Consider the following 12,604-nt stretch of genomic DNA (forward strand, 5'->3'; position numbering starts at 1 on the left):
TCCACTGCCTAGAAAATGACACCATTTTGGCAGTAAAATAGTGCCAACTGTTAGATTAAAGATTTTAACTGCTAGATTTTGCCCAAAAAATAATTTGTTACAACTCACTCCCACTTACTTTCAACATTTAATGTTATGAAAAGACGCGAAACGACGTTGAATTTGAATCCTTGTAAATATTAAACAATCTAATTACACATAATAAATCTTTCCTTCCTTAATTGCGTTTGTGTCCACTTCCATGTCCCTCCAATGATTTCACTACGCCAGCAGGCATATTCGTTTATTAAATATTTTTTATATACAAATTTTTAATTATTTATTTCGATATTTAAAAAAAATTTAAACTACATATATAAATAATTTTTTCATAGGTAGATGACCAAAAAAAATGATAGTTAAATGAAGTTTATCCAAAAAACAATCATTCTCCCTATCAATATCTTGGCAAAGTAAAAAAAAAACCCTAAAATGTAAAAGGTTTACTCCAGAAACTATGGACGTATTTCATAAAAAAAAAAAACTATGGAAGTATAAAATGGAAAAATTATTTAACAAGAACTTAAATAATAATAAGAAGTTGTGTGTGATTCAGATTATAAAAAATAATTAAAGCTCTTGTTAATTATATCATAATAAAATGTCTAGCATAGGGCATGAGTTTAAAAAATACAGAGCCTCAGAGTAGGAGCTGTGCAGTCTGTGTTAAGAATGGGAATAATACGAACCCCACTCCTTTTTATATTCTTGTATTCTCCCAAAGTTCAAAGTACGCATGTCCGCATTGTTTACTATTAAATACGGACCGAATGATGATTACGATGTTTAGAGGCTGCGCATGAAGTCGTCCTCATGCTATATAGCTTCACGTTATAGATACCTGTTGCGGTGCTCAAGATTTTGCTTACTAAAACAAAACATTCTAGTTTCAGCATTACATTAACCCATTGTTATATAATCCTCATTACTGAAGCTGAAGGAGCTATAAAAAGCAGCGGTGGGATTATATCTGCTTTTGTTTTTCTTCAACTGTTTGTTCGCTATCACCTTAAATTCTGGTGTAGCTCCCCTTTGTCCATTAATACCTTTCAAAATATGCCTTGGATTGATTCAGTTAAAAACCAGGAAAAATCCCACTTTAGTGTCTGGATTTGCTTCAGCTTTAGTACTGACTTGGATTCCATATTTTCTGCATTGAAATCCAATAAGATTTTGTGTTGGTAGAAGTTATTGTCCTCCAATGCTTAATTCACGGCATTTGAAATCTCCACATATCTTGTGCCACTGCTGGGGCAGATATTCTATATCATACTAACTTCCTGTCTTTATTCTAGGACTTCATTTCATGACAAAAAAAAAAAACTTGGGGTTAATTACAAATAACTCAACACAAAATAATGGATTAAGCTTCAAATGGTCTGCGTCCATTGAACCAACCAACTGTGCACAATGCAGTGCCCCTGATAAGATTGACATGCCATCACATTCTCAAAGGAAAGTATGAGGCATGACTAAATTGTCTCCCCTTCTATATAGCATGCGGCTCGCAATAAACCACTTGCCAATTCTATAACTATAAAAAGTGGTATCTAACAAAAATAAAATTTCAGTCAACCAATTATTATATTGAAGAAGTGTAACATACAATTATCGATGTGTCTAAGGTAACGCATATGAAGCATTTAAATTAGGTTCATATCACTTTTTCATATTCAATATATATCATGTCCTTGATTGCAATGATTGCTACCTTTTTTCCCACTTTAGGACAATCAAGCCTTACGAAATCGGCGCCAATGGAAAAAGGAAAAAAAAGAAAAGATGAAAGCTTTAGTAAAATTAGTGAAAGACTTTTGGCACATGGACAGATGCCGTGGGTGCCGGGTGGTCGACCCAACTATATACAGGAATTGCTTGGAGAGGTTTTAAGGAGCTGAGCTAGCTTTGGCTTTGAATTTGAGTTTGACGACTGACTGTGAAGGACCACTTCAATTTTTATCTTTGATAGGTGGCCTACCATTTTGAAATATCCACACTACTCTAGCTTTCTAGTTTAATGCCATATTCTTTGACGTTTCTTTGGTACTTTGGCGAATGATTAGTGGCCACCAACCATTGGCAGAGGCAAGGATTGGCAGGGTCTAGGTTGTTCTAAAATGAATTTTTTTTTATTTACACTCTTTTATAATTTATAAAATTTTAAATCAATAATGGTAAAATTACATTTTGCCCATCCAAAAATGATAAAAAATTAATTTAATTCTTTAAAAATATAAAGATATAGACTATTAAAATGGTGAAATTACATTTTTACTATCATAAAAATATACAATTTAAAAAGGTTAGTGGCAACCAACGTACACTTCATTTTTCATTGAGCTATCCTTTTTCACGTAATCCAATAGGAAGCTTGAATATTGAACAATTGAAGGCACTTGAAAGCAACTCTGCCCACATCACTAGGCTTCCAATGATCTATGCCTATGTTGACCAGTTGCTAAAGAGTAAAGACCCTCAAGCTGTATCGCAACCACAAGTGTTGAGTATGACTCCTGTTTCAGTCAAATTTTAGAAATAATCTTTCAATTAAACTATGTTTATTTGTTTCAATCAAACTCTGATTAGTCTAAACTCTAAACTATTTTATTATTATTTGACCTATGAATTTAGCCTATAAATAGACTATTTTACAACCTTAGAAAATGCACCTATTAGAGATTAGAACTCATAATACATTTAGAGAATTTTGTGTTTACGTTATACACTCATTAGAGATTAGAACTCATAACACATTTAGAGAATTTTGTGTTTACGTTTTGAGAGTTCTTTGTTTTCGGGGGTTTAGTTTTATCTCCATCTTTTGTACTCTTCGTTCTTTTGCCATTATAGTAAAATTATCTTTGCCTATGGTTTTTTTATCCTCTTTGGGGTGTTTTTCCACGTTAAATTTGTGTATTCAATTTCTCAATTTATTCCGCTATTTTTTTTACTTGCTGCTTAATCGGGTCGATCCCCTACAAGTGATATCAGAGCTAGTTCAATTTTCATAGATCAGCCCATTCAAAGATGGTAGCAACAAGGTTTGAAATTGAGAAGTTCGATGGTGAGAAAAATTTCAATCTGTGGCAAGTTCAGATGATGACAATTCTAGTTCAAATTGGCTTGAAAAAGGTTGTTACCGGGAAAAAGCCTGAGAATCTAAATAAAACAGAATGGGAAGAGCTTGATGAAAATGCCTTGTCTGCAATCCAGTTGTGCCTCGCAAATACGATATTGTAGAAAGTATTGATGGAGAAGACCTCATCCGTAATGTGGAAAAGGTTAGAAACTCTTTGTGCGACTAAGTTTTTGGCTAACCGTTTAGTGTTGAAACAACGTCTATTTACGTTTCACATGAACGAAGGTGAGCTTCTTAAAGATCACATCAATCAATTCATTACTCTTTTAAATGATTTAAAGAACGTTGAGGTTCTTATTGACGATGACGATCAGACTATGCTATTATTGTGCTCTTTACCCTCTTCATACAAGTCTTTTAGGGAGACCCTAATTTATGGCAGAGACAAACTCTCGTTCGAAGATGTGAAGGGTCATTTGTTGAGTAGAGACAAACTCGAAAATGAGTTTGGTTTGGATAACAAGGCAGATAGGCAAGCTTCCGTTTTGGTAGCATCAAAGAAACGAGACAAAATGTGTCGCTATTGTAAAAAGTTAGGTCACGTCAAAGCAGATTGTTATAAACTGCGAAATAAAAGAGCTGCTGAGAGTAGCGAGGAAGATGTAGCTGGTGCTAATTTGGTTGATGAAAGCGGTAATGATTTCTTGTTAGTGTCAACGAGCGATAACTCCAAGCTCACGTCCGAGTAGATCCTAGATTCGGGATGTTCTTTCCACATGTGTCTCGATAGAGAATAGTTCTCCATATATAGTTCGGTTGGAGGTGGAGTTGTGTGCATGGGAAACGATTCATCTAGTAAGGTAATTGGTATTGGTACTGTTAAAATTAAGATACACGATGGGACGATTAGGACACTCTCAGATGTCAGATTTGTACCTGATTTATGAAAGAATCTTATCTCCTTGAGTGTTTTAGATTTGAAAGGATGCAGAATCAACATCGAGTCGAGCGATATTAAAGTATCTCGTAGAGCTCTCGTTTTGTTAAAAGGTAAAAGAACCGACAGTCTTTATATTTTGGAAGGTTCTATAGTGACCGGTGAAATTGAACGTCCCTCGTCCGTTACGGAGTCGAAGTCAACTCGTTTGGAGCGGAGACAACTTGGTCATAGGAGGGAAAAAGGTATGACCATTTCGTTGAAGAGAGATTCTTTTTTGGATGCAGGTTTTGAAAGGTTAGGGCACTGTGTTCGTGAAAATCAAACTCAAGTTAGTTTTAATTTGGCAGTGTACAAGTCGAAGGCTAGAAGTCTTCCAGTTTTTTAGCACATATTCGACTCAATTAATTTCCTGCATAGTTCAAGATAGGCCCGTGGCGAGCTTTGGCAAAGATGGCATTGTAAAAATATGAGTCAATGTGGAGATTTGTTGAGTATGACTCCTATTCAGTCAAATTTGAGAAATAATCTTTCAATTAAACTTTTTTTATTTGTTTCAATCAAACTCTGATTAGTCTAGATTATTTTATTATTTGACCTATGAATTTAGCCTATAAATAGACTCTTTTACAATATTAGAAAATACACCCATTAGAGATTAGAACTCATAACACATTTAGAGAATTTTGTGTTTACGTTTTGAGAGTTCTTTGTTTTCGGGTTTTCGAGGTTTAGTTTTATCTCCATCTTTTGTACTATTCGTTCTTTTGCCATTATAGTAAAATTATCTTTGCCCGTGATTTTTTATCCTCTTTGGAGGGGTTTTTCCACGTTAAATTTTTGTATTCAATTTCTCAATTTATTCCGCTATTTTTTTACTTGTTGCTTAATCGGGTCGATCCCCAACAACAAGTATACAATAAAATGCCCTCAAATAATTCAACTCAGACAAAAAGGCTTAATAGTCCAAAACGCAAAATTTTGCGTATCTTTTAGTTCACTAATCTATTAATTTGGTCAATTTGAATATTCAAATAATTGGTATATTTGATTATCATATGACCTCAAGGTAGACCAAAAAGAAGAAAAATATATTGTAACATCTCGGTACCTAATCCGGTCGTCAGGTTTGAGTAACAAAGTGTCATTCATTGTCCGAGCAACTACCATCGAAAATCTTTCATTTTGGTACCTCAGTGCCAAAATTGTAAAAATCTTTCATTTTGGTACCCATTTCCTATTCAAACCAAAACCTATGCAAATTGGTACCTAAATGCACACTTAAAACCTGCACAACCCAATTCAAAATGTATCTCACAATCAGTCCAACTATTTCTTAATCAACCAAAACATTTATTCATCAAATAAACACCTAATCACTCCATTTTTAACTGGTAAAAATTCTCTAACCATTCACATATATACAACCATTCGATTCTTTTATTTTAAACATAGTAACTCATTCATCCAAGCATTTCAACATAGCCAATGCATATTTATATCAACAAGGCACTAAATCATTGTCACACCCTCATTTGGTGAGCTGATTGTGTTTAGGAGACTATGCTAGCAAATACTGCCTAAGTCGCGAGATATAGACAGGTTAGGGTTGGTAATTTTATGGCGAAATACTTCGTTGAACTTCATTGATACTGCGGAGTTCCACTACGTGGAGTAGTGAGTTTTTTTTGTTGTGGATAGAACCTTATTAGATAGACTTTCCTTCTAATAAATCTGTCACCTATGTTTTTTTGTCTCTACTGATGTAAGTATAGTAGTTTAGTGGGACATGTTTTAGTCATCTAACATCCTAGTGAGGTAACGTATCAGTAAATAGGACACTTAGAGAGCCTCGTAGGATGTGATAAATTACTGGAAGGGTGTGAATATAATTTCTACTTTGATTTAATCCTGAGTGGGATTTAGATGTGTGTTATTTATAAATAGGAAAGCTTGGTAGTGGAGAGAAGACTTTTATTTCATCTTCTCTATTAGTATTTGTTATAATTGAAGAAAACTAGAAGAGCTTTTCATCGTTAACAAAGGTGTTGTCTGTTAAGCTTAAAAGAGATTCTGTTTTAAGGCTTCTATTGGTAAACTCTTAAACCTTTCTTTAAGCTTTACCAAATAGAAAGAAGCTATTGTAAGAAGGTTCAATAAAATTTTTATTTGGATACCGGATAGGAAGAAAACTTCTATCTAGAAATTATTTGCATGTCTACAGTTTCATGTTTTATAAAGTTTTGGTTGTTTTGGATGTTTAAAGAAGTAGTTTTATTGTTTTAGCCAAAGAAACAGGAGAAGGTCCCAGTGCCAAAGGGAAGGAACCCATAGAGTAGATAGAGCTCTGAGCAAAAAATTTTAGTAAGTTTCTTCGTAATTTGAGTCTAATATTTACGCTATTTTGCTTAACCTTTGTCACTGTACAACCAGGTATGTGGCTTTTTCCTTTGGTTCTGATGTTCGTATCTAAGGAAATGTGTTTAAGGAGTCAGTGCATGCAAGGGTATAAACGGTTAAACAAATTCAGAAATTTAATATAGACATGATATAAATACTCCTTCCTTGGTGCACAAGCTCTGTATCTAGATTGGTGTAATGAGGTAACTAAGTGATGTTACGTATGATGATGTAAAGAAGACACGAGATAATATGTTTTCGTATGATATGGCACTCTGGTACAAACTGTGACTGGTGAAAACTCGGCCTTGCAGGGGAACAAGTGAGTGTTTGAAACAATGAAGAATGATGTAACACCCCTTACCTAGTCTGGTCGCCGAACTCGAGCTACAGAATATTATATAATCACCAAAATGGATCACATTCAATTTAGGCTCAAAAATCTAATTAAGCAATAAAATATTTCATAGACCATGCAAAATATGATTTACAAACTAAACTGAGTCTCAAACGAGTTTACGAAAGCTCTTAAGTCGATCCGAGAACAAATAAGAATCAAATTGGAATTTTTCAAAAAGAAAGAAAATTTTGCAAACAGGGGTCTCTGGATTTTATGCTTATTTTGTGCTATTTTGAGACCCAAATTGGCCAAGGGTGCCATTTGGAACTGAATGAGTGATTGAGTGTTGTAGGAGCATGTTGGTGGCCCAAAATTAAGTGGAAACCATGCCACAAGAAGAAGTATTGTGACATCGGAGCTTGGGTATTGTAACACCTCAACCAAACTCGAAATAAAGAAGAAAACGAGCCATCAATAATGGTATCGGGATACCCAAGGTTGGGTATCACAATATCCTATCTTGGATATTACGATACCCTTGTCATATGGGGAAAAATAACATTAGGGGTAGACTTTGTCCACCCGAATCACCAATCAAAGAAGACCCGTTTAAAGGTATGTTGGGCAACAAAAAGACGGTCAAAATAGTTTCTTAAAGAGCCAAAAAGTTTGCTAAAGAATGAGAGGTTGTAGTTTAGGTTAGAAAGCTCCTTAGTTTTAGGGTTTCTTTCATTTTTTTTAGTTTAGGTTTAGGGTAGTTTTCTTCATACAATGTAGTTAGTTAATTTAGTTTCTACTGTAGCTAAATGTTGTTTACATTTAAATACTCAAACTTCACATTGTATTTTCATCTCTCATTGCAAGCTTTTAATATAGTTTAGTTTTACTTTCAACCTCTTAGATAAGAATTCGTTCTTTAGTGTTCTTTTACATCTCCATTGTTGCCATTTTTTTTCTTCAAGCTTTTCCTGTAAAGCTTGGAGCTTTTCTTATTTTTCATTGTGTTTACCATTGATGTTTATTTTGCTTGATTACTTGTTGCTTGTTTGCTTAAGTAGGAATATGGGTAATTAGATTTAAAGTGTTTGGTTGATGAAAATGTTGTCTAGTTAATCTTTGGTATAGGGATTAAATCACAAAATTTAGACTAAATCGAATAAACTTTAAAACTTAGGATTAATGCCCCTAAGGGAAAATCAAGATAAGTGAGACCAAGAGGAGATCTTATTGGACATCAATTCGTTAGTCCTAGGTTAGTCGGGTGAGGTCAAGAGAGAAATCGGACTAATTCGTCATGAGACCGAGAGGTAAAATGGAGCCAAATTAAGAGTGTAAGTGATTTAGATCCCTAATCCAAAAATTAATGAGCAACATAGAAATCAACCAATTGATGTTCGTTTTTAATTTGTTACTTTAGCTTAATTTTATCTATTTTACAATTTAGTCCTCCTTAGTGTTAGATAGTTAATTAGTTTAATTAAATCCAAATTATGATTTTCCGTACTATAAGAATTAGTGAGTTGCTAGATAGACTCCTTTCTTACATGCATTTTTTATAGAAATTGCTAAATCGTTGACTCATTTGGGTTTGATCCTTGGAATGCTCCAGTGTTCCATTGTAGCACTACAAATATTACAACTGACCTATCACACTTGGAGCAAGCCACGATATTTATTTTAGTTCCCAGTGTTGATTTCCTCCCGCAGTTCATAAGGGCGCTAAGAGAGGGCAGTCACTAGGAAGGCCAATGTGGTCTTTTTGCATTGTATTTTCTTATCTTATTTAAATGTAGCAATGTGGTCTTTTCACATTGGCTCATGATGTTGCCTTAAAAACTTTATATAAAGTTTTTTTTAATATTTAGAAGAAAGTAGATCATCTTCGATAAGAATAATTTTTTTAGTTCATTTTCATAGTTCTTAGGAAGGATTATTCAACTTTAGATTCACTTATGGATTTTAGTAACTCGATTGAGATTTATTTAATATGAAGTTAACTTATTTTTATTTATTTCTGTTTCATTATGCATTATTTTCATATCTTTTACGTTACTCGCAAATCTACAATGTGCTAAATTGTTTACGTGGTTGGAATATTGGTAAGTTAATGACTTATTGATCAAAATTGGATTAAGCACTTTTCACCAAAAAATGGATTAAGCACCAATTTAGAAAAAATGTTGGCAATTTAATTTTCTTGATTTGTACTCATATCTTTAATTCTAAGTGACAAAATTTCTAAGGGAAAGTGAGTTGAGATCCAGCTATCCATTTTACACTAACGATCTAATGGAGAGGTTACCTAAGATTGATTCTATGTAAAAACCTCTAGTTGAAGACCTCAATAGCCAAGGGCAAATCTAGTTACTGTAGTTTTAACTTGGAGGCATTGAGGAAAGTGCAGTTGTGACACTTGTGCTTATAATCATATCTTTCGAGATTGGTTCTAGGGAAAACGATCAATTGAGTACTACATTGCACTTCATATGAGGTTAAGTAAGCTATAGTATACCACTATGAGGTGTTGTTGAAAGAGTGCCAGAGACAATTATGCTTTTTAAGCACTTGACTTAAATTTAGAGACTCATCCGTATAATTGATTCTACATTCAAGTTCATTCAACATAGATTATTAATTTACATTAACTGAAAGTGAGACTTAATGACTCTATATCAACAAACAATCAATATAGACATTTCCTTCCTATGTCTTTAAGGATGTGTTTGTTAGATATTTTATTTAATAACGTGGCTGTTAAAATTTACTTATTGTTTTTTTAGTTATGATTTTTCCTAGTCTTTAGGTAGTGGTTTAAGTTGTCAATAAACTAGGACGTTGTTTTTAGTGGTGTTAATCACGTCCCTTTTATTTAGTTTTTATGATTTTGTAATTGCCTATATAAGGCATTGCTTTGCTGCAATAAAGAACGAAGTTTCCAGCTCGTTAATTCTATCAGTGGTATAAGAGCCAGGTTATTTTTGAGTGAAACACGTGAGGGAGAGTAAGAGTTTGTAGCAACAATAGAAGCCAACACATGGCTACAGATAACTTGTGCAGCCGGCAATTCCACGGTTCGATGGTCACTATGATCATTGGAGTATGCTGATGGAAAATTTTCTAAGATCGAAAGAGTATTGGCAGGTTATTGATAGCGGAATTATCGAACCTGCAACGAGAACTTCTTTAACAGATGCAGAAAGAATGGAGCTGAATGCATTAAAGTTGAGCGATTTGAAGGAAAAAAAAATATTTGTTCCAAGCTATTGATCGCTCAATCTTGGAAACAATCCTTCAAAAGGACACCTTAAAGAAAATTTGGGACTCTATGAAGAAGTATCAAGGAAATACGAAGGCGAAGTGAGCACAACTTCAAGCTTTCCGTGGTGAATTCGAGACTTTACGCATGAAGTCTGGTGAGACATTTTTAGATTACTTCTCAAGAACGATGGTGATCACAAACAAGATGCGGATTCATGGGGATAAGCTTGAGGACGTTGCAATTGTCGAGAAGATTCTTCGATCCATGTTACCGAAATTCAATTTTATTATTTTCTCCATTGAAGAATCGAAGGATCTTGATACTCTCTCCATTGATGAGTTACAGAATTCTTTGGTGGTTCATGAGCAAAAATTGATACAGCAAGACAACGAGGAGCAGGCTTTAAAAGCAACTTCCAACACGCAAAAAGTTCGAGTTGACAAAGGCAAGTGGAAGGGTAAAAATTTCAATAAAAATTCGATGATGGAAACCCGAGGATAAATAATCGAGGTTATCGGTCAAATGATAGAAAACCAAAGTCAGTAGACAGAGACAAGGCAAATGTGGAATGTTTTTGATGTCACAGGTATGGGCATTACCGTTCTGAATGTTACACGAATTTAAATAAAATGCGTGAAGAAAAGTCTAATTTTGTAGAAACATTTGAAAAGGAGGAGGAGATATATTTGTTAATGGTTTGTCATGAGAAAGAAAAAACCAACAAAGATTTGTGGTATTTAGACACTAGTTACAGCAATCATATGAGCGGAGACAAGTCAGCCTTCTCCACTCTTGATGAATCCTATCGTGATACGGTGAAATTTGGTTATTGCTCTAAGGTCTCAGTTATAGGAAAGGGGTATGTCGTTATTCAAGCTAAAGGGAATTCTACTTAAACAATTTACGATGTCCTGTTTGTTCCAGATTTAAGAACCAATTTGCTGAGCATTGGCCAATTGCAAGAGAAGGGTTATGAAGTTCCCATTAAAAATTGAGAATGCAAAATTCAAGACGACAAATTGGGCTTGATTGCTAGAGTCAATATGAAAAATAATAGAATGTTTCCCTTGTATCTCCAAAAGGTTAGTCGTTGTTGTTTTACTGCAAAATTGACTAATCCAGCTTGGTTGTGGCATTACTGGTATGGACATCTGAATTTAGGAGGGCTAAAAACTTTGCAACAAAAGAATATGGTGGATGGTCTTCTCAAATTTGATCCTCTAGCTGAGATTTGTGAAGATTATATTGTTGGAAAACAAGCACATGATAGCTTTCCCACAGGAAAATCTTGAAAAGGCAAACGACGATTGGAGTTAGTCCATTCCGATCTATGTGGTTCCATCAATCCGAAATCCAATGGAGGTAAACGTTATTTTATAACATTTATTGATGATTTTAGTTAGAAAACATTGGTTTACTTCTTGCAAGAAAAATCAGAAGCTTTTGTAGCCTTCAAAAATTTCAAGGCCCTTGTTGAAAATTATGCTCAAAGCTCGATAAAAATTCTTCATAGCGACCGTGGAGGCGAGTACAATTCACGAGAATTTATAGATTTTTGTGAACTTTAAGGGATCAAAAAGAACTCACGGTAGCCTACTCTTCTCAGCAAAATGGTGTAAGCAAAAGGAAAAATCGTACCATTTTGAATACGGTGCGAAGTATTTTATGAATGAGCAATATTCCAAAGGAGTTCTGGCCTGAAGCAGTACAATAGAGCATTCATGTTTTGAATAGAAGTCCAACATTTGTTGTTTAAAACATAACACTAGAGGAGGCTTGGAGCAGACATCAACCAAATGTTGATCATTTAAGAAATTTTGGTTGCATCTGTTATGCTCACATTTCAGATCAGAAAAAATAAAGCTAAAAGACAAAGCTGAAACATGTGTCTTTCTTGGTGTTAGTGAACAATCGAAGGCCTACAAGCTTTATAATCCTAACACAAAGAAAGTTATTATTAGCCGTGACGTGGTGTTCGATGAAGAGAAATTCTGGCCATGGGGAGAGAATTCGGTTGAAACAATCTTTATAGACTTTGACAAGGAGGATGATTCCCAACTTGAAGTTACTATTGAAAGCTACCAAAATAGCCCACAAGTTATGCGTTCAAATCAACAAATTGTTGATGAAAATTCAGATCAGCAATTGGTTGGTGAACGTCTATCTCAGCGAAGCAAAATGAGACCAACATGGATGGATGACTATGAAGTAACAGGGATTAATCAATCTGAAGATCCTTTAACTCACTTTGCCTTGTTTTCAGATTGTGATCCCATCTCATTCCAAGAAACTGTGAAGGAGTCAAAGTGGCGGAAAGCTATGGATGATGAAATCGTTACCATTGAACACAACAATACTTGGGAGCTGGTAGACTTACCAAGTGGTCAACAGACAATTAGGGTCAAATGAATCTACAAGACAAAATTGAAAGAAAATAGAGAAATTGACAAATATAAGGCACGCTTAGTGGCTAAAGGATACAAGCAAAAGTATGGAGCGGACTACAAAGAAATCTTTGCTCCAGTAGTCAGACTTGATACAGTCAGATTA

Source organism: Gossypium hirsutum, chromosome D02, assembly GCF_007990345.1.
Source record: "Gossypium hirsutum isolate 1008001.06 chromosome D02, Gossypium_hirsutum_v2.1, whole genome shotgun sequence".
NCBI classification, from domain to species: Eukaryota; Viridiplantae; Streptophyta; class Magnoliopsida; order Malvales; family Malvaceae; genus Gossypium; species Gossypium hirsutum.